Source organism: Equus quagga, chromosome 6 (assembly GCF_021613505.1).
Source record: "Equus quagga isolate Etosha38 chromosome 6, UCLA_HA_Equagga_1.0, whole genome shotgun sequence".
NCBI lineage: Eukaryota > Metazoa > Chordata > Mammalia > Perissodactyla > Equidae > Equus > Equus quagga.
In genome coordinates this window covers 73397740-73421835 of record NC_060272.1, presented here as the reverse complement: position 1 = coordinate 73421835, position 24096 = coordinate 73397740, and the positions used below count along the sequence as shown (strand labels likewise).

The following is a 24096-nucleotide window of genomic DNA, read 5'->3' as shown; positions in this document are numbered from 1 at the left end:
CTTACAGAATGGCCCTGCCTCGTTGCCCAGCCCTGCCCTCCTGCTCTGAAGTCACTGACCAGTGTCTTCTCCTGAGGTTCTCTGCACTTCTTTGTTTTCCTCTCTGCATGCTTCTGCTCATGTGGTTTCCTCCAGGTTTTATGTATCATTTAATTTTAGAAATAATACATAACATATTTTGGGTTGGTCCCAGCCTATTAATAGTGCTACTATCTGCTAGAATATGCCTGGGGGCACTCACCTGGGCCCATGCTGCTTGTGGCAAGGCTCACGGACATTTCCCCTTTCAGAGCCAATGTTGTGGTTGGACCAGCCCTTGTGGTTCTTATGATTGTAAGATGCAGCTCAGCAACAACCATTAGGGAACTTTGAAAAATCAAGGTTTGCTACTCATAGGTCCTGGAGGGTACATGGCAGAGAAAGAGAGACAGACAGACAGACAGACCAACAGAGAAAGAATGTACCTGGGGTTCTGCTTTTATTGGGGTTGAGGGTGGGGCACCTAACTTTCAAGGGTTCACTGTTTATTGGTGAATTTAAAACATGAGCACAGAAATTAAAGTGCATTAAGGGAAGAGCAAGAGGTCAGTCAAATGGTCAGTTATTTAGGTCAACCAGAGCTTTGTAAAAAGGGGCTCTTCATGGATGGGGCAGCCTGGCACTTTATCTAGTTGTGTAGCTGTCATGTGTTTATTTGAGATGGATGTCCTGAAGTGGTTGCCTTGGCAATCAAAAGCTTAATGTCAGGCACTTACATTACAATCCAAAAAGCTAATTTTCGGGTTGGCTGGGTGGCATTAGTAGTTAAGCTCACATGCTCTGCTTGGCAGGCTGGGGTTCGCAAGTTCAGATCCTGGGTGTGGACCTACACACCACTCATCAAGCTGTGCTGCGGTGGCATCCCACATACAAAATAGAGCAAGATTGGCACAGATGTTAGCTCAGGGACAATCTTCCTCACCAAAAAAAAAAAAAAAGGCGGCAGCAGCAGCAGCTAATTGTCAGGTGCTTACACTATAATATCCATTGTAAAAAATGTTGAATATTGAAAAATATGAAGAAGATAGTAATAGTATTTATATTTTTTATCACCCAGCTAAAGTTAATATTATGGAGTTTTTTCTTTCCAAGTGTTTTTTTTCCTATGCACTTTTCAACAGTTGAAATAATACTGTGAATTTTGTTCTTTTCTGCTAATATCATATTGTAGGCATTTCCTATGCCATCAAAGTATTTCAGAAATATTTTAATGGCAGCATAATATTCTGTTTTGTTCATTTATTCAGCAAATTTGGGGTGCTTATTATGTGCCAGAAGTTGTAAATTGAGGACTGCAGCAGTGAACAAAACAGAGACATTATTATAAACAATGTTGCAGTTTGTGTCTTTGTATATGCTTATTTGTCTTCATTCATATTCTTTTATTAAGATAAATATTTGAAGTGTAATTATTGGATAAAATTGGATTTTGGATAATTATTGGATAAAATATCCAAACTTTTTTTTTTAAAGCCAATGAATCTCCTAGAAAACTTGTAACAATTACTTTCGTATTAGTGTTTCTTGAAAGTGCTATCTTCTTGATATACCCTTGCCAGTATTGAGTATTGCCATTATTGTTTTTATTGTTGTTATTGTATTTCTTTTATTATTAGTGGAGGGGAACTTTTTTCATCTGTTTGCCATTATATTACTTTGTGAATTGTTGTTTACTCAGGTGATTATTGATGGTCTTAATGGTTAGGTTTTTTTTGACAATCACTTCTATAAAGACATCAAATTAGATGTTGATGGTTCCCATGATATAGGCATATTATGATGAACCTACCGGTTGTTATCAGGGCTGCTACAAGTCAATTATGTGATTCTTTCACTCATTCAGCACTTATGACTGAGGGACTGGTACATGTCAGCACTGTTCTCTGTTTGGAGGATAAAGCAGTGACAGTGGACAAAAATCCTTGCCCCTGTGGAGTTTAAATTTTAGAATTGGGGGGAGGGGCAGACATTTTCGTTTTAAGTAAGTAAATCAATGGCATGGTCTATTGGGAGAATAAATAGAATTGAAAAAGAGGAAATGTTAGAGAAGAGGAATACAAGGTGTGGGACAGGAAGGAGGTGGATTATGATTTTACATAGGGTAGTTGAAAAAGACCTCTCTGAGAAGATGACCTTTAAACCAATCCCCCAAGGAGGAGAGGAGGAACCATCGGGGTATCTGGGGCAGAACTTTCCAGGCAGAAGGAGGAGGCAGTGCAGAGACCCTGCAGTGGCAGGAAGGCCAGGGAGGCTGGAGCAGAGTGAGTGGAGGGGCGAGTGAGAGGAAATGAGAATAGGGAGGTGATTGGCGTTGGGGGTAGGGGAGTTGCATAAGGCCTAAGAGCCATTGTAAGGCTTTGACTCTTACTCTGAGTGAGCAAACCATTAGAAGGTTTGGAGCTGGGCAGCGTGATCTGACTTTTGTGTAAACAGGATTTCTCTGACTCCTGTGTTGAAAGTGCACTGTAGGGGGACAGATACTGAAGCAGGGGGAACAGGCAGGGGGTGATGCAATGAGGGCAGTGATGAGAGACAGAATGTAGAGGACAAAGTGGTCCCTGACTGACTGGACATGGGCTGTGAGAGAAAAAGAGCAATGGAAGATGACTTCAGGGCTATGGCCTGAGCACCAAGGAGTTGCCATTTAGAGAGGCAGGGAGAAGTGGGTTAGGAAGAGAAGCTAGAAGCTGATTTAGGACATGTAAGGTTGAAATGCCGTTAGTTATCCTACAAGATAAAGCATCGGATCTGGGGGACTCGAGTTTCAAGGACGGGACCTGGCTGGAGATGTGCAAGTGTTAGTCATCAGCAGATGGATGGTAGTTAAGGCTGTGACGTGCCCCTTCTCTGGGCTGCCATTGCTATCCAGCACAACTTCACCTTCATGTCCATCAGTGAGTTATAAATTTGATGTGAACTTGAATTATGTGCTTTTGAAATAGGGTGATGTAACAAGTGTTAATAGTTTTACTCTGTGCACAAAATTTGGAGAAACTTAAAATTCCAAAAAATAAACTTTTTTGGGATTCATCTTTGCAATAGTCAAGGTTTGAATAATGCAAGGTCTTTAAGAATAGCACTTGCATGAAAATAACACTACCCAGTAGAGGTGGGCAACTTGAGCCTCTTCTACAGCCGGCTTATTTGTGTGACACATTTGTGATGAGGGTGACATTTCTTCAGAGTTCAATTCAGCCCTCAGAAGTATGTATATGTGGGACCCCTTCATCCCTACTCCCTCAGGACCCAATCCTTTTTTCTTGGGCTTCTGGGTGTTTTAATTTGGAGAAAGATGTGTGTCCACATGGGTGATTACTGGGGACCCAGTAAGGCCTTGTGACAATGATGAGTGTCACTCCTACAGGACACTGAAGATGTCAAATCCTTCTTAAGAACTGTTGGGAGGATTGCCTGGCACAGGCTTGGGAACAGACAATGGAAAGTTCTTAACTCAGGAGATTGGGGAGCTTTAGAGGGTGATGACGCAGCTCCCCTTGGCTCCTGGGCACCGGAGCCTTGCCGGTGGCCCTTTGCTTGGCCTCCTCGCTTGGCTCATCCCAGGCAGCAGGCCCTCTTCCTTCTGGGTCAACTTTGCTAGAGTCGCCCAGACTCCCAGGACCTGTTCTGGCAATACGCCTCACTCATTCACTTCTTTTCTTTCTGCAGATATCCTTCTGTTTTTTTCATATTTTCCTCAGACATATTCCCTTTCTCCTCAAATACTATTTTCTTTTTATTTCAGAGTCCATTAAAATGCAGAGCCAAAGTCATTATCCACCAAAAAACTGTTAATAGTTTCTCTTAACTTCAGAGCTGGGAGAGGTTAACTTTCAAACTCTCCCAGGAAAAGAAGGGCAATATCTACATACCATCTTTCTGGAGCAGAAGGGAAAAAGAACAGCCAGTCAGCTAGGATTCCATGTTAAAGAACACTGAATGCCCACTCCTGCCATGCCTCCCTGGCGACCACCTCTGTGAGGGTCTCTCGTTTTGTTCCTTCACTATGAGAAATCTTCTGGCAGGAGGGGGTGACATTCACCCAAGACTGGGATTTAGAAAGCTGTGGAGAAAAAGAAAAACTCATTCATTCGTTCACTAATAACTTCTTGCACATTTACTATGTTAGCCCAAATCATAAAAGTAAACGTGGACAGATTTGGCTACATTAAAATGAACTTCTCTGTGTTTTTAAGCACTTAGTTAAATCAATAAGAAAAGCATCAAGAAGGGTTCCAGTAGATGGATGATGAAGAGCGTAAATAGTTAATTTAAAAATAAGAAAATATAACTGGTAAATAAATATAAGTCCAAAATCCCAAACCTGCAATTCTAAAATTTGAAAAGCTATGAAACCGAAATGTTTTTGTAACTCATTTGATGGCAATACCTTACCTGATGCAACATGAATATTGTGTGTTTATTTATTTTGCTTTGTGTAAATATTCATGCATTTTTTTCCCCCGAAGTGTTAATGTGGTTAAGGGGTTCTGTCAGAGGGTTGTACAACACGTTGTACCTACTGTAAGTTAGGCACTATTGTTATTTTTGTATTATAAGTGAATGGAGTGAAACTTGGGTTAAATAACTTGTCCTTAGTCATACAACTTGTAAGCCACAGGGCTGAACTCAAGACTCTGTCTCAGCATTCATGTTCTTAACCCCCACCCTAGACTATATCCTTTAACTGCCTATGTCAAATCTTAGTGTAATGCAGTATCTTTATTTAATAAAATAAGGATCAGACCAACATGCCTTAGAACAGGAGTTGGCCGACCATGGTCCATGAGCTGGCTACCTGTTTTTGTAAATAAATTTTGTTGGAACACAGTGACATCCGTTTGTTCACCTGTTGTCTGTGGCTGCTTTCAGAGTTGAGTCGTTGCATTAGAGGCAGGATATTGCCCCAAAGTCTAAAGTATTTACTATCTGAACTTTTAAGAAAAAAATGTGTTGACTCCTGCCTTAGTATGTTGCCAGTTACCATTTAGAGTGGTACCATGTAAGTTGAAAAAGTATATGTCAGGGGCCGGCTCAGTGGTGCAGCGGTTAAGTTCGCACGTTCTGCTTTGGCATTCTGCGGTTCACTGGTTCGGATCCTCGGTGCGGACATGTCTCCGCTTGGCACACCATGCTGTGGTAGGCATCCCACATATAAAGTAGAGGAAGATGGGCACGGATGTTAGCTCAGGGCCAGTCTTCCTCAGCAAAAAGAGGAGGATTGGCAGCAGTTAGCTCAGGGCTAATCTTCCTCAAAAACAAACAAACAAACAAAAACTATATGGTATATGGCAGATTTTGAAACTCTTTGGCCAGAGAAAGTCTAGGTCTGGGAGACAAAGTAAATTGAAATTTTATTGATGTATTTTATCAAAATGCATCTGTTCACAAGGACATTCATTGGTTTTTTTCTTCCTGGAGAATTTAGCTGACCCCACACAAGGCAATAGGGACTGTGATGAAATACTGGTGCCAGGAAGGCCCTGAGGAGGCACCATGGGTGTTGTGGGACTATAAGCTTTAGAGAGTCTGAAGTTCCTGCACCTCTGGAGAGCCGCAGGATCAGAGCTGTGTAGCCGTCAGTCTTACACCAAACATCAGCCAGACAAACTGAATCCTCTGGGGAGATGCTTAGCAAAGAATCTAATGAGGAGCCATTAAAAGAGTCTCTGGGACTATTCTCCTATCTCTTTTCAAGACCACTAGTTTTCTTCAGATGATTTTAAGATGGTGGGGTTAAGAAGTCTTCGCCATTTTCTTTTCTCGGAAGTCTCCCTCCAAACAACAGGAGAATAATGTAGATAATGTCTTTAGCAAATCTAGAAACATCTGTGTATCCAAACTGTAATAATTGAAGAGGGGCTGCCAAATACAGAAAAGACCTAAAGAGAATGCCTTCAGCTACAGTGGAGACAGGTCAGTAAAGCCCACGAGCAAGGGGCTCCCCCTGGGGAATCCGTGCTTGGAGCAGTGGGGCGGAGTGCACGGGCAGGAGTCGAGTGTCCGTGACCCTGTTCTTCACCACAGATCAGCAGGGTGGCAGGGCTGGATGAGAACACAGACATCTTTACAGTAATCAGTCTGCAAGGTTGGGTGTCAAGAGGCTCTGAAATACGAGCAGCCCTGTAGCCACCAACCTCATTTGTCTGGAGAGAATTAGGTTAAAACAAGAGCCTGTGCTCACACAGTCTCAAGTCCTGCGGCACCTCGCCGTGGAGCAGAGAGAATTCCTGCCGACTTTGAATCAAGCTCCAGCCCCTTACTGCATAAACCTCATGCACATAGCTAGACAGAAAGAATTTGCCTTAGAGAAGATGAGTGAGAATCAAAATCCCCACCTCCCCACGCCTCCTCCTCTCCTCGCGAGCACACACTTACTGGGCCCCAGCTGCAAGAGCCTGGGTCCCTAGGAAATACAAAAAGTATTTTCTTTCTCTATCTCCCTTCATCTTATTACCATTATAACATTATTACCATTGTATTTCTTATTCCTCTCATTACCATAAAATTTTATAGAACTAGGTACCCAATTCCATCTGTTCTGGTTCAAGATGAAGTTCAGAGACTGGGTCTCTCCCTTAAGCAACCCTGGGGCCCCAGATGGGCCAGTCTCAGCACAGTCATTTAAAGAAGCTCATTTCAACTACCAAGGGAAGAATAAGGCATTCCAGTTTACACCTGCTTCCTAAAAAGCAAGTGGTCCAATTCCCAACCACTCTAAAATCTCACTCCCTTTTCTCCCTTAGTCTCTCATATCCTACAACTTGTCTAGAGCTTCTCTCTTTCTCGCCAATTCTCAAATGTTTTCCAGGAAAGCTCCCAGCCTTCCCTGATGCCCACCCCAGTCATCGCCCTCAGGATCTTCTCAACTCCTCCTGCCCCATACCCCACCTCGTCACCACTCGACCCAGTCACCGCCGGGCCTTCCTTTCCTGTTCCACCCATGTCCTGGGTTCCTCCAGAGAAAGGATGGGGAAGCTCTGGACTTTCCAGCTTTTTTCTTGATAGTCTTTGAGTTTATGCTGTTTTTTTTTTTTTTGGACTCACTCATCTTCTCATAAGGTGAAGTCTTCCTGTCTAGCTGTTTGCACAAGAAGTGTGTTCCAGGCAGAAGAAACAGCACACACAAAGGCCCTGAGGTACTAATTGGCTTGTCATGGTCATAGAACAGGAATAAAGTCATCATGGCTGGAGTGAGAGCTGAATACTGGAGAGAAAGTAGAGCAGTGGACAACGGCCAGATCACATAGGGCGTTAGAGGCCCTGATAGGGAGTTTGGATTTTAACCTAAGTGTGCTTGGGAGGCCATGAAAGTTTTAGAAATGGTCTGATTTATGTCTTATAAAGATCATTTTGGGTAGTCTGTATAGAATAGAATAGAAGAGGTAAGAGTAGAAGTGGGAGACCAGTTAAAAGCCCGAACATTGATACAGATGAGAGATACTGGTAGCTAGTAGGGTAGACGAAGAAAGGGAAGGAATTGTTGGGATATATTTTGGAGATAAAGCCAATAGGGTTAGATGTTGTAGGTGAATTATGGGGAAAGAGAAGAGCCAATGAGGACTTCTAGAATTTTGGCTTGAGCTCCTGGATGGATGGTGATGCCATTCATTAAGATGGATTGACAAGCCAGGGGAATAGGGGAGAGACTCGGCCTGGCAGGAAGTACGAAGAGTTCTGTCTTGGAAATTCTAGTGGAGCTGTCACAGAGGCAATTCGATATGTGAGTCAGGGGCTTGAGGAAAGATCAGGGCCGGAGATTGAACATTGGGGTTCACCAATGCTACTAAAGTTGAGGGAGTGTAGCTAGAGAGCAGAAGACATCCCAGGATGGGCCTCTACATTCTGACATTTAGAGCTCTAGCAGAGAAGACTGGGAAGCAGCGGCCGCTGTAGAAGGTGGAGATCCAAGAGAATGTGGTGTCCGGAAAGCCAAGAGAAGACAGTACGTCAGAGAAGCAAGGAGTGGTCAGTGGTTTTGAATGCCACTAAGGAACTGAGTCATTGGAGGACAGAGAAGGGATCAGTGAATTTGGCAACGTGGAAGTCATTGATTATCTTTACAAGTGCAATTTAAATGGAGTAATGGGGACAAAAGCCTGCTTAGCCAGATAGACAGAAGGAAATTGACACCTAAATCTAGCCAACTCAAGTTTATGGAATATAAGCAGCAGGTAGCAGAAATGCTAGATGAGACTTGCAGTTATTTCATAATTTGGGGAGTGAGAATGATTTTGTTATGTTTGGGCTTTCTGAAAAATACTTGTGATAATTTGGAATGACTACACTGATCTGCAGAATTTCCCTGAAACTGTCTCTGTATTGAACGTGACCCAAACAGATACAGCACTGTCAGCTGTACTCAAATGTGTTGTGAGTCACAAAAAATCTATTAACTTTTCAGGTAATTGGCACTTTATTCTTATTACTGTCAATATGCAAAATATTATCTGGTGTCATTTTCCCAGGTCTATTTGCTCAGCTTTTAGAAAATCAAACAGGGGGCCGGCGCCATGGCCCAGTGGTTAAGTTCCCACGCTCTGCTTTGGTGGCCCAGGGTTTTGTAGGTTCGGATCCTGGGTGCAAACATGGCGTTGCTCATCAGGCCATGCTGAGGCGGCGTCCCACATAGCACAACCAGAGGAACTCACAACTAGAATATACAACTATGCACTGGGGGGCTTTGGGGAGGAGAAGAAGAGGGGGGTGGGAAGGAGGAGGAGATTGGCAACAGATGTTAGCTCGGGTGCCAATCTTTAAAACAAAAAAGGAAAAGAAAAGAAAATCAGACAGCTGGAAAAGCAAGGCTGAGATAAGTAAGGAAATGAAAATGGTCCAGACAAATGAACAAGCGTCTGAAATGGCTTACTGCCACAAAATTTCAGAAGGTCCATAAAAGGTAAGAAAGATGTTGTCCTGAACAATGAAGGATGCCTATTGTAAGGCTGTGGGGGAAGGGTTACCGTGTCATGCCATAGTGAAAGTCATGTCTTGTTTTAAGGCTGAGCTTGTATACAAGATAATTTTGGCAACCTAAATATAATGGTGACAAAGCCGATAACTAATTGTAACTTCAGAGTGATTGTTATATACAACAATATTTTATTTAATCTGCAAACAAACTTATGATAGGTTTTTTTTTTCGTTTCTTTTTCTGTTTCATAGATAAGGAAATTGTTTTACAGATAAGTTCAGGATGATTAAATAATATTCACAAGGTCACAAATCTAGTAATTTAGAGTAATAGTACCCAAATTGAGATCTGTCTGGTTAACAGTTCATGTTCTTAATCAGCAGAATGACAAACCATTGCCATTCAGCTGCAACTGGAGGGCCCAATTCATTCTTTCCTCAGGGAAATGGGCAGGATCCAGTTTTGGGAGGTTTGCGTGTTAAGGTTAATATACCTTTATATTCTTGTTCATAACTGTGTAAACACAGCAATGACACAGAACCTTTCCTATTCCTAGAGTTTCCCTTTTTCCCTTTACTAGACAATCCGCCCTCCTATAGCCCTACTCCAGGCAAATATTGACTACTTTCTGTCGTTGTAAATTTTGTTTTTTAGACTTTCATATAAATGGAATCACCACTATGCGCTGTTTTTGTATCTGGCGTCTGTCACTCAGCATGGTGTTTTTGTGATCCACCCGTGCTGTTGCCTGTATCTGTAGTTCATTCCTTTTATTGCTGAGCATTGTATGGATAGATGTCCCACAATTTGGTTATCAATTCACCTGGTGATGGACATTTGGGTTGCTTTCAGTTTTTGGCTATAACAATTCAAGATACTATGAATATTCATATACAGATCTTTTTGTGGACATACGGTTTCATTTCTTTTGGGCAAATACCTAGAAGTGAGTTGCTGGGTTTTATGATAAGTGTATGTTTAATTTTAAATTAAACTGCCGAACTATTTCTGAAATGGTTTTCCTATATTATGTTGCCATGAGCAGGCTGAGAGACTTCCCGTTTCATCGTTTCCTCACTAATATCTGGTATGGCTCGTCTCATTTAATATTAGCATTCTAGTGGGCATGCAGTTATGTAAAACTATAATTAGTTTTAATTTGCATTTCACTAATGATTATTGATGTTGAGCATCTTTTTATGTGTTTATTTGCATTCATATATCTTTTTTGGTGAAGTGTCTGTTCAAATCCTTTTGGCCATTAAAAAAAATTCTGATTTTTTTTCTTCTTAGATATTTCTTTTGCAAATATTTTCTTCTGGTATTTGTGTTGATTTTTCATTTTCTTAACAGTGTCTTTCAAAATGTAGGCTTTAAATTTTGATAAATTCCTGTTTATAAGATTTTTCTTTTATGGTTTATGATTTTTGTTTTCTATCTAAAAACTTTTGCCTAACCTAAGGTCTCAAAGTTTTTTTTCTATATTTTATAGAAGTTCCATAGTGTTATTTCTTATGTTTAGGCCTATGATCCATTTTGAGTTAATTTTTATATGTGGTGTGAGGTATGGATGAAGGTTCATTTTTTGCATATGGATATCAAATTGTTCCAACACCATTTCCTGAAAATACTATCCTTTTTCCATTGAAAATCAACTGACCATATAAATGTAAGTCTATTTCTGGGCTCTACATTCTGTTACATTGATCTACATGTCTCTCCTTATGCCAATACCACACTCTCTTGAATACTGTAGATTTGTAGTAAGTCTTGAAGTCGGGTAGTATAAATCTCACAACTTGTTATTCTTTTTCAAAATTGACTATTCTAGATCATTTGAATTTCCATACATAATTTAGAATCAGCTTGTGATTTTCTAGATATATACTTGCTGTGATTTTGATTGAGATCATGTTAGATCTACAGATTAATTTGGGAATTGAGCTTTTAACAACATGAAGAGTTTCAATCCATGAACATAGTATACCTCTCAGTTTATGTGAGGCTTAATTTCTCTCAGCAGGATTATCTGGTTTAATATAGAGATTTTTTACATTAAAAAAAGTTCCTTTGTATTCATAGCAGTATTAATTACAATAGCCAAGAGGTGGAAGCAACCCAAGTGTCCATTGATATATGAATGGATAAACAAAATGTGGTATATAAGTATAATAAAATATTATTCATCCCTAAAAAGGAAGGAATTTTTGACACATGCAACAAACAACATGGATGAATCTTGAAGATTATGTTAAATGAAATATACCAATCACAAAAAGAAAAATGCTATATGATTCCAATTATATGAGGTGTCTAGAGTAGTCAAATTCATAGAAACAGAAAGTAGAATGGTAGTTGCCAGGGGCTAGGAAGAAGGGGAAAATGGGGAGTTGTTTAATGGGTAGAGAATTTCACTTTTGCAAGATGAAAAAGTTCTGGAGATTGGTTCCTCAATAATGTGAATATAGTTAACATTACAAACTGTGCACTTAAAAATGATTAAGATAGTAAATTTTATGTCATGTGTATTTTACTACAATTAAAAATTCCATATTTATTTTACAATGTTTTATGCTATTGCTAATTTTTTAAAATTTCAATTTCCAGCTATGTGTTTGGGATGTTTATTTTTGTTATCACTCAGTTAAAAAGATTTTCCAATTTCTCTTTTGACTTCTTTGATCTGGAGGTTATTTAATTTGTGTTGCTAATGCCCCCAAATTTGGGATTTTTCAGATACCCTTTATTGATTTTTGGTTTAATTCCATTGTGGTCAAAGAACATCCTTTGTTTGGCTTAAGGTCTTACAGGCTCATTAAGGCTGATTTGATGACCAAAAATATGTTTATGTTTCATGTATTGTTCTATAAATGTTAATTAAGGCTAGTTGGTTGATAGTGTTGTTCAAGTCCTCTATATTCTTACTATATTTTTTGTTTTCTCAATTACTTAGAGAGGAATGGTGAAATTAATAAATGTAATTGTGAATTTTAAAAATTCTCCTTTCAGTTATACCAATTTTTGCTTGATATTTTAGAGTTCCATTATTACGTGTATAAACTCATTTAGAGTTTTGATGTCTTTTTATTGGATTCACCCCTTTTCATTATGAAATGTACTTCTTTATTCCTCATAACATTCCTTGTTCTGAAGTATGTTTTGTCTGACATTAGTATAGCCACTGTAGCTTTCTTTTGATTAGTATTTACCTCATAAATATTTTCACATTATTTTTCGTTTAATATATTTATATTTTTATATTTAAAATGGGCTTTTAAAAATCCAGTTTGCTTATCCCTGCTTTTTAATTGGAGTCTTTAGACCAGTTACATTTAATGAAATTATCAATATGGTTGGGTTCAAATATACCATCTTGTTATTTATTTTCTATTTGATCTATCTCTTCTTCATTTTTTTCTTCTCTTATCACCTTCATTTGGATTGACTATTCTTTAGATTCCATTTTATCTCCAATCTTGGCTTATTAGATATAATTCTGTGGTTTATTTTCTGTTAGTGAATGTCCTAGGGCATTGGTTGATGTACTGTGTTCAGTGGGTTAAATCAGACCTGTTACCTGTTTCTGTAAATAAAGTTTTAGTGGAACACATATTATTTCTACGTATGTTGTAAATCCCAAAGTATGTCATTAATTAATTTTACTTTAAACAGTTGATTATCTTTTACAAAGATTTCAAAATGTGAAAAAATATTTTTTATTTTTATCTATATATTTTACTATTTGTATTGCTCTTCATTCCTTTGTTTGATCTGTATTTTTGTTTGGTATCGTTTTTGATCCGCCTTAAGTGTTTCCTTTAACATTTCTTGTTGTACAGGCTTCTAGTGATGAATTCTTTCATTATTTGTAAATCTATAGAAGTCTTTCATCTTTATTTTTATATATATTTTCACTGGGTATGGAAATCTAGATTGACAGTTTTTTCTTTCAACACTTTGAAGATTTTGTTCCATTGTGTTTTGCTTTCATAGTTTCAGATAAGAAGTCTGCTCTATTTCTTTGTCTCTAGCTTTTCTCTTTATCACTGGTTTTCACCAGTTTGATTATCATGTGCCATGCATTGGTTTTATTTATGTTTATTCTGTTTGTTGTTTATAAAGTTTCTTTGATATATGGATTTATAGTATCATCAAATGTGGAAATTTTGGCCATTATTTCTTCAAATACTTTTTTTGTCTTTATACATATATCTGTGTATATATATATACTATATAAATACAAAAATATGTATGAAATGAAGACAAAGTATTATAAAGTATAAAGTATATATATGTGTTAGCTTGATAAGTCACTGAGGCTCTGTTAATTTATGTTCATTCTTTTTTCTCTCTGTGCTTCATTTTTGATAGTTTCTATTGTTATGTCTTCAAGTTCATGGATCTCTTCTTCTGTAGTGTCCACCTCTAATTTCATCCAGTCCATCTTTTCATTTTACACATTGTATATTTTCTCTCTAGACATCCCATTTAGGTCTTTTAAAAATATTTTACTTCTCTCCTCATCACGTTCAGGTTTATATCTACCCCTTTGATTATATGCAGCATATTTATAACAACTTTCAACATCCTTTTCTGTTATCGCATCATCTGTGTCATTTCTCAGTCTGTTTCTGTTGACAAGTTTTTCTTTTGTTTTTGGGAAACATTTCCTCTTTCTTCTTATTTCTAGTAATTTTGACTGGATACTGGACATTGTGGAATCTACCTTGTTTGATGCTGCATTTTGTTCTATTTCTTTAAAGACTATTGAGCTTTTTATGGTGGGAGGTTTAGTTACTTATTGATTAGTTTGGTCCTTTTGAGGCTTGTTTTAAGTTCTTTTAGGTGGCTGTAGAATAACCTTTATTCTGGAGATAATTTCTGGAGTCTCTGTTGGGTACCGATGTATTTGACAAGGTCTCTCCAGTCTCACTATAGGGAAGTGGAACAATTTCCAGCCTGTGTAAATTCTGAGAATTGTTTTTATTACAGCTGCCTAGTAACTTTTCTTTCCTCAGAAGTTGTTGTCACTCAGTCTTGTGGATTTTTTCTTCATGCATGCACAGATTGATATTCATCCAGAAGCTCAAAGGGGACTCTGATGCAGATTTCTGGAACCATTTGTCTGCATATCTCCCTCTTCTTTGGCCCACATGTTCTCAGTGCCTTGGCCTCTCCAAACTTTGATCTCTGTGTCTTCCCTCACCATGATGGACAGCCTCTCTTTGAGTTCCTCCTTCCTGTACTATGGCGTGGAAGGTGCCTCTAGGCAGTGAGATTGGCCAACGATAGGGATCACCTCATTTGTTTTCCTTCTCTAAGGGATCACATTCCTGTGCTGGCTGTTGTGCAATTTCTGAAACATTGGTATCATATGTTTTGTTTTGGCCATAATTGTTTATGGCAATTTTCATGTCAATTAAATCTTCATGGGTGGAATTTTTTTTTACATATTCATCAAAGATTGTTAACATGAGATGGTGTTTGTTGTATCTAATAAAAACTTTCTTTCTCTTTTGTGTTTATTCTTTTAGTTCTAGGCTATTTATATAGAGGGTGTTTTTGTTATTATTTTAAGAACAGTTTAAAAAATGTGTCTGTATCCGGTTGTATTTTGTCTTTAACTGGTATCACACACTCAATGGGTCAGGATCCTCTGTTACTGTTCCTTTGGTTATCCTCATATCTTTATTTTACGTGGTCACTCGAGGCTCTGAGCACCATCACACTGGCAAATGAGAGCTAGAGATAGGAACAGCCCTTAATGCTGCACCCTGCCATTTAGCATTTACACATTTCCAACCTCAAGTAGTTTCCCTTATTCTGAATTCTAAGATCTGGTTTGATATGTGAATTGCATACACTGCATTTTTTCAGTCCTCAGGTAGGAAAACTCTTAGGTCTCTAACAGGCAAGAAAGCCTGTGACTTAGACTTTGGGAAGAACTTCTGATTTTCCACTCCTGTGTTGGCTCTGTGGGTACCATTAGGTGCATCAGGGCTTGAAAGGGGGTAAAAGAACTGGATGTGAAATAAACACATGCTACCCCACAAAGAAGATTGTCCCAGAGTTTCTCTGTCATAAATTAATGCTATTTCATAAGGCCTCAAGTCTTACAGATCTTGATGTAACTATGTTTGCTGAAGAATAAATGAACCAAGCACTTCCTTACTTTTTACGTTATTTCTGTGTTTTCGTATACAGCGTTTTCTGATTCCACAGTCATGCATAAACTATGCAGTTTTACTGTCATCAGGCCTGGGTATGAAACTCAAAGTGCTGTTTAAGTGCTCAAAGTACAGCGGGACTATCACCTCCCTTTACGTGGACATAAAAATCTTTATTAGTGAAACCTAAGATCGTGTATAAAAACAGTCTGTTGTTAGATCCCTCACTTCTAAGGAATAAAAAGATAGTGCTTTCATGTACTGCCTTCTTAGTAGATCTATATATGTTTTATGTTCTTTCTTCAGAAAAATCTCTCTATGGCCTAAAACATTATATAAAAAATGTTAACCTATAACATGTACATCATGTTAGGATGTAATTTGTACTCATGGGAATAAATATATACCCAGTGTTGCTGAAAGCATGAGGTGTTTGTGTCAGCAAATGCAACCTGAAAGCACTGTAATATTTTCTGTTGGGAGTAGTGAAAGTGTCAGAATAGAAGTTTTTAAAAGACTATATGAGAATACTCTATTCTGTAAGTAAACAGTAAGTTCAATCACATAAGAGAAATTGGGACAATTTTTCTCAACTCACATTCAGTTTTGTTATGAATTCTGCTTATTAAAATAAATTTTATTTGAGAGTTTAACATACTGTGTAAACTTTTCTCCTTGGTAACTTTTTTAAAAAGGCAGAATGAATCCTACCAAAGTTTAAAATGTGGACAATTAAGTTAATGTAACATATCTTGAAGAGGAACAGTTGGTGATACGAGCGCAGTTAGTATTTGTTGAAAAGCCTGAATGGTCATGATAATGTCAGAAATTTAGCAAAATGTAAGCAAATGCTCAATATTTCTAAAGTAAGAATTCTAAGGTGACAGCATTATTTTTCCCTTAGATTTTTGTCTTTTCAGTGCCAAAGCATATAAGAATTCTGAATCTTCTGATTTGCATTAGAAGACTAGCTTCAACTTTTAATGTGTTTAGTGTCTGTGAAGGATATTAGTATGAAATCCTTTGGAGACCCTCAGATAGAAGCAGGGCTTTCATCTCTTCCCGCTCTAGCAGAGCTCAGTGATAGAAAGAATGAAGCCTGGTGAAGCATTCATTCATTCAGTAGACATATTTCAGTGCTGGCTCAGTACAAAGCACTGTGATGTGTTGAGGGAAGGTGTTATTAGATGGGGAAGAATGTTAGGGGGCAGCTTGTATTGACAAGTAGAGGGGTGCCATGGGAGCTGGGCCTGGAAGAATTCGTGAGATGGGCAAAGTAAAACGGTGAGGTCCATGTGGGAAGAACATGGCAGAGACATGGAAGTTTGTGGCTTCTTTAGGAAAGAGGAACCAGTTCTGTGGGCGTCACTGGAACCAAAGCTAGATGGGTAGGTTGGGGCCAGCTTGTAAAGGACTTCCAGTGCCAGGCTAAGTTTGGAGGGGTTTTTGTGTGTGTGTGTGTGGCAGGGAATTGGAAACCTTTAGATTTTTAAATAGAGAATTAGCATAATGTTATACTTTGAAGAGAGAGTTATGAGCAGCACTATGATACGTAATGGTTGGGAGGGCCAGAGAGGCTAGTGAGGAAACCACTGTCGTAATGTAAGCATGAGATAACACTATTTTTTATCCTTTTTCATATTTTCCAGATTTCTATAATGGTGTACATTGTTTTTGTGATCATGATAATTTTCCATTTGGTGGTCTATACTGTAGAATTCAGGTAGAGCAATGAGGACGCTGTGTCTTCTACTGGCCAGTCCTTGTGCTGTGAGTCAGACAGACTAGGTTCTCAGCCCAGATTCTCAATTTATTAGTTACTCAATCCACGCCTCTCTGAGCCGCAGTTTCTTCATCTCTCAAATGAGAATAATAACAGAACCTAAAGCAATAGATTGTTGAGAGAATTAAATGGAAGCTCTTAGTGTGACGCCTGGAATTCAGAATGTAATCAACAAATCAGAACACCTCCCTTGGCCCCCACGGCCTCCAAGGCCAGGTCTCTTCTGCCTCCTCCCTTGAGCTTATTTGCATCCCTTTCTTTTTTCTACCTACACTTCACGCACAGTGGCCTCCATTCAGTTCCTCAGGCATGCCAACCTGTTTCTCACCTAAGGGCCTTTGTTCTCATCATGGTTTCTAGAACATGCTTTCTTCCACGATCTCCAAGACTGGCTGTGTCTCCTCCTTTAGGTTTTAACATAAATGTCCCTGCTCCAGAAAGAAAGGCTACCCTGATCATGCTCTTTACAGTGACCCCTTCCCAACCAGATACTTTCTAACGTTATCCTTTTTGTTTCCTTCACTTTTTTTTTTCTGCTGAAAGAAGATTCGCCCTGAGCTAATATCTGTGCCAGTTGTCCTCTATTTTGTGTGTGGGTTGCTGCCACAGCATGACCACCGACAAGTGGTGTGGGTCTGTGCCCCAGAACCAAACCCAGGCCACCAAAGCAGACACATTGAATTTGATAACTAGGCCATGGGACTGACCCCTCACCATCTTTCTTATCATCTACAGTTATCTTATTTTGCTTTTACATATTTATTATCTCTCACCCCACTGCAATGTATAGTCTAGGAGAACAGTGGGGTTTATAACATCAATATCTATTGAATAAATGTTAATAATAGCAGCAGCAGAAGTAGTTGCAGTTCTTTTCATCATTATGGAAAGTTGATAACATCCTGAGATGTTTGGAGCAGAGGTGGGCAAATTAAGGGCCAGATAGTAAATATTTTAAGCTTTGTGGGCCAAACAGTCTCTGTTACAACTACTCAGCTCTGCCACTGTGATGCAAAAGCAACTACAGACAATACGTAAATGAGTGAGCATGGCTGTATTCCAATGAAACTCTTTTTATAAAAACAAATGGTTACCCTGTGGGCTGTGGTTTGCTGACCTAATGCTGTTTTAGAGAATCACCGGTCTTTGAGATGATCAGATCCATTCCCTTATTTCTTTATTCAATATATTATTCATTCAGCTGTTCAACAAAGATTTTCTGAAGACCCATTCTGGGCCAGGTGCTCCTCTTTGTGTTCAGGATGCACAGATTAAATCTACAGTCCATGACTTTGTGGAGACACAGAGAGATAAATCAGTGATTACAATAGGAAGAGAGAAGTACTTGATAGAGACTTGTGCAGAATGCACATGAGGAAGGGGTACACAGCTCAGCTGAGGCAGATGGGGGCTCTGGAGAAATTTTCTAGATGAAGTCAGTTGAGCTAAATTTTAAAGGATAAATAGGAGTTTGGCAGGCTGACAAGGGGTAAAGAAGTGATGAATAAATGAAAAGCAATAAGAAAAGTTAAAATATTGAGGTATACGGGGAAGCCATTTGGTTTAAAACTAATTCAGCCTGACCTTGTTTTTCAGAAAGGCCTGATGTGGCCTTTCAAGCATGCACTGTACATCTGCTTTAAACATTTACAATATCCTAAAGCAAAGAATGATGCCTTTAAAGAGAGGGATGTATGCCTCCCCCCATATCAGGATTTCTTCAAAGATAAGCATTTCTTCCCCAAAACTAAGGGTCACACTGACCTACTGTGTACGTCTTGTGATGACTGACCTGCTGTGCTAGCAAAACATCTTGTGACTACAGTGAAAAAAGATATTCCTATCATATTTGATGTATGTTCCTTGTTCCAAGATGGTATATAACCACGCTGTACACCTTGCCTCCTTGGAGACCTACCTTCCTTGGTGAAGGCATTTTCCTGGGCTACATGGTCTTCAGATAGGCTCATAATAAACTCGCCCCAATTTTGATTTACAGATTGATTATTGATTGTTTGCATCAACAGGTAGAATATACCCCTGTCAGAGAGAGAGGTCATCAGTTTGAATGATTCAATCTCTTATAGGGATCAATTACTCAGTGGGGACCACTGGGGGATGTTCTGTAGGATCAGAGTGATAGTGGACAGTTTATTTACTTGACACATGCTGAGTTTGAGGTTCCTAGGAGACATTTAGGTAGAAATTTCCAAAAGCTAGAAATTGGAGCTGGAGAGAAGTCTGAGCCAAATATAAATGTGGAGGGTCATTCCCCACTAGATGGGAGTTGAAGCCATGAGAATGGTTGAGCAGATTCAGGGAGAGAGGGAGGGAGGGTAGAGTAAGGAAAAGTTTAGAAGGGAACTTTGTACCCACATTTAAGGAGTAACTGAAGAAAGAAGCCTGCAAGAGACAGAACACTGTAGGGTGGGTGGGTGGGAAGCATAAGGAAAATGTAGCGTTTGAATCTAAGGAAGAGGGAATTTCCAAAGTAGAAAATGGTCAAGACTGTCTCACAGAAGAAAGAACAAGTGAAAATGCAAAGAGGCTGTTGGGATTGGAAATTAGGAAGCAGTTGGTGACCTAGTTTTGAAGGAGCAATTTTAGTAAAACGTGGGAGTCAAGTCACTTATTAGTAGGTTGAGAAATGAATGAAAAGTGAGGAAGTGGAAGCAATGAGAATAGACTGCTGTTTCTAAAAATGTCCTGACGGAGAAAAGAGCCATGGGTGCTTGCGGGAGGGGGAAGCAGTGTTGGAGTTTTGTTTTGTTTTTTGGAGCGTGGTGGGAGAGATTGGAACGAGTTTGAAACGTGAGAGAGCAGCCAGCCTGTGGAGAGAAGTTGAAGGGAGTGGTGGTGGTAACTGTTAGAACAGGATCCCCAGGAGGGTGGTAAATAATAAGATCAAGATCACATGCGGAAGGGTGAACCTTGGAATAGAAGTAGGACGTTGATTCTTCTAAGACAAAAGAGGAGAGGAATAGATGAAGAACAGAGTGGGCGAAGCGGTGATTCCTATGTTAAGAATGAGAACAGTTTATTGGCATTACCTAAGTGCCACTTCAGTATTTTTATCACTATTTTATTTAATTTCATGAGAACTATCACATCTCCCAAAGAAGATTTAAATCAGACGAGAAACCATCCTCATAAGACAAACTGGTGAGTTACCGAGAAGGTAAAAGAGAACATCGCTTAATTATAGTTCCTTTTGTGTCTTAGTGGCACTGAATGACCATGGGACTTACCTTGGAGGCTGCAGAAGAACCATTCAATTTGTTCTGGTGTTTGTTTTAATATATCTCTCAACATTACCCATTTCTACATACTGTTGAAAGGGACATTGACAATGATGACCGTATTTTCATTGTGCATTCAGCAGACAAATCTGTCTTATCTTTGCCTTACTTTCATTGCAACTGAGCATGCCTAATAATGCCCTGAAGAAATTTATTAAAAATGCAAGATTCCTTGGCCCAGACCAAGAGAGTCAACTTCACTGGCTCTGGGGTGGAGCACAGGCATAACAACTGTTGTATTTATTTGGACAAACACTTGGTGTATTTTGTTTGTATATTTATTAAGCATTTCTTGAGTACTTACAGTGTGTCAGGTTGTTTTAGGCACTGAGGATATAACCATGAACAAGGTAGAAGAGATCCCACAGGCAGTTACAATACCGAGTGATTGAATGCTGTGATGGCAAAGTCTTCTGAGCTCAGGAGAACACAGGAGGGGGTGCTAACCCTGAGTTGGGGTCCAGGAAGGTTTCTCAGATGTAGTCTGGTGTGAAGGGGCAAAGGATTTGAGGTGTGGGGTGAGGGATCAGGAAATGGTGGGAGTGGAAGAAAGGGTATTCCATGCAGAGGGAATGGTCTATGTGAAGATTGGTGTGATTGGAGTGTAGATTGTCAGGGAAGGATGAGAAAAAAGACAAGATTGTGATGACATGGCAAGCTGTATTAAGGAGTTTTTCTTTTATCCTAGAGCAAGACAGTGCCATTAAAGGGTGTTAATCAAGGGACTGATTTTAAAAATATCAGTTGGACTGAAGTTTGGAGAATGGATTGAGGGACAGGAATGGGGTGGGGTGGGGTAAGAAGGATTGGAGACAGAGAGCCTTTAGGATGCTGTTGCAGTATACCAGGAATGATGGTCCATCCAAGGTGGTGGTGTTGGGTGGGGATGGAGAGAGGTAGTTGGGTTTTAAGAGGTGGATTTCACTAACTCCCTGTCTCTATGAGTCAAGTTCACATCAGAATAGACTGGAAGGGAAAATAATTAAAGAATAAAAAGCAAGAGAGAGTAATGCCAGCCTTTCTCAACTCTACAGGCAAAAATCCGCTACTAATTCCAATGGGATTCAGCTGAAGGGTATGGCCCTTGTGGTTAGCTGATCCATCTATTTGCTGTTTAAAATTATAGTAAAGATGAGGATGAATAATCCAGATTTTTTTTGTCCTGCTATCTTTGACCTTGGTTGATGTGGAATCTCCAGACTTCTGCCTGATTTGCATATGAACACCCAACACAAAGCTCGTCTTCCTGGATTTTATATAGTATGGAAAGGGCCTGTATCCTTATCTTTATACATTCTTCTCTTTCCTTAATCCAAAACCATATAAAAACATGACTTCAAAGCACCAGTTCAGAAGTTGGAGAGTGTTGAGTGACTTGGGTAGGTAGAGTCTCAAACTGGAGTGAGGGATGGAATCATGCAATAAATATTTACTGGATACCCACTGTATCCTGGGCTTTCAATTTCAGGATGCCTCTTTCTGTTTCTCCTGGTGGTTCCCTTTGGGATTTAAGATCCTGCACCTTCTGTTTGCCTTCTTAACTAGAAACTTCTTCTAGAACCTTCCTTCATCTTTTTCCTGGGACGGATTCATGTGTTCCACCTGTTTGGATTCTTTGTTTTGTTGGAGTACATCCCCGGAAATTTCCTGAGAGTTTGAGGAAAGCAAACTTGCAGAGTTTTTGCATTTCTGAAACTATCTTTAGTCTGCATTCACTAGATTAAATATAATTTTCTGGGTTGGAGATGATTTTCTTTAAAATCGTAAGACTTCTAGTGTTTTTCAAAGGAAACTTGATGCTAGTCTGAGACACATTCTTTTGTTAGGAGACCTGATTTTTTTCTGAGAGCTTTAGAATCTTCTCTCATCCTTGGTATTGAAAAACTGTTCAGGCATATGTGTATACATACATGTGCATATCAGAGAGAGAGAGAGAGGGAGAAGAAGGGAGAGAGAGAGACTGTGGGTGGGAGACAGAGAGAGAGAGAGAGACTGGGGTTGGAGGGAGAAAGGTAGGGAGAGGGGAGGGAAGAAGGAAGGGGTTGTTTGATTGATCTTGCTGAGCGCTTGTTAAACTCTCAGTTTGAAGACTTGTGTCTCCCTTCAGCTTTGGGCAATCATCTTGTGTTCTTGTTACTTTCTACATCTCTGTTTTCTCCTTCCTCCTGGAATTTCTACTATTTGCTTTTTGGACCTCCCCAAGTGATTACTTGGGTCTATTTTTTCTTACATGTTTTCTCTTACCTCATGCTTCCTTTTTCATTTTAGACAATCTTACTGGACTTTATTTTCTAACCCTTCTGTTGAATTGTTTTTTTGGTATTTTTAATTTCCAAGAATGCTTTCTTGGTTACAGACCGCTTCTTTTCATAGCATATTGTTCTTTATTTTATTGTCTCAATATCTTTCCAAATTTCTCTGAGGATACTAATAAGATTTTTTTAAAAGATATCTTTGTTGCTTGAATTCTCTCTATATTCTCAGGGGCAGATTTTCTCTTTGTCGTAATTTTTTGTTGTTTGTTTTCCGCTGGAAGATTTTCTCAAATTCTTTGTAATCGTTCACTCTTATTGTTGAGTTGGATGCACCTGGAGTTCGTTTGCCAAAATTCTTTAGAAGTCTGTTCCTTCTCACCCTGGGGCTTGGCGGGGCCTGGGGAGGTGGGAGGTAAATCCTTGGGTGCTGGACACTGCATGCCCAGATGAGGGAGCCAGTGGGGTGGGGGTTCCAGTTTCTCTGTTATTTCAGCCCACTGCTGCTCCTCCTTCGCTTGGCTCTGCCTCTGTGCCCTGGCTGTCCAGCTGGGAGGTCAACGGGTTGCTTCCTCTACTGCAGTGTTGCTCTCACATCTGCTGCAGGCTGCGCTTCTCCTCTGCCCGTCAGTCAGGGGCCTCAATCTCTGTTCTTTGTTCTAGAAATTGTTGAAATACAGGATCTGGCTTAGTGAGTACCTATCTCTTTTCTCTCTGTTGTTCTAGATTTAAAAATGTAAAGTGCTTAATAGAACTCAAATGTTAGCTGTTATTATTAACTGTACCTGTGAAATTGAAGGTCTCTCATTTTAAGGCTTCTTTGATTAGAGAGGGTAAACATACCTGTGTTCTGTCTACCACCTGGAGCTGGCAGTCTCCTATTCTACTCAAATCTAGTCAATGCTGATTACCAGCATTGGGGGCTGTTCAGTAGTATAGTAAAATGCATGTTTCATCAGTATTGTGAAAGCATTCTGAGAACTGTGTTTTTAAATGCACTCCAAGGAAAAGACATGTTATGTCATCATATAATAATTTTCTGAGTTCTTTCCTTAGCAAATAGAGCAAGTGCTTTAATTTTTCTTCTACTTTGAAATAGTAAGGCTGTTTATCAGAAAACAGATGATTCAACTACATTTGCACATAAAAATATTGTTCCTTTCGGTTAGCTTTCAGCCTCTGAAGACTTCCCTGAGAGTCACTAATGTAAGTAGGATCCAAGGGCTTTAACCATCCACATTTGTAACACAGCAGTTTGGTAGCATCAGTAGATTTAGAATCAGTTAAAAATAATTGACTAACTCTTCAAATTCTGTAAAATGTACTAGAGCAAGGTTACCTGTATTTGACATATCTATTTAAACAGTTTCTATTTATAAGCAGATCCGTCCAGCAACACAAGTATGACATTTGCAGTATATATGTTACTTGTCCCTTCTGCTGATTTCCTTCTGTTTGTGGCGCTCTTTCATGCTCATTCCCAACCCTACCCTTTCCAATGCCCTTCCCTTACGCAAGGGCTTTGATTCAGTTGTACATTGACCAAATATGTATGGGTAGGTCAATTCCCCTAGTGGTTGTTTTATTCTAATACAGTGGAAAATATGTCACTGGGTACTTGTGATTCTCTGGATTAAATGCAGTC

The 24096-nt window shown here is 39.4% G+C and overlaps 1 protein-coding gene across 5 annotated transcripts in view; it reads left to right on the top strand.

The window, feature by feature from the left end:
* Positions 1–24096, top strand: part of MTUS2 (microtubule associated scaffold protein 2) — a 558867-nt gene that overhangs the window by 184608 nt on the left and 350163 nt on the right. The window lies entirely within an intron of this gene.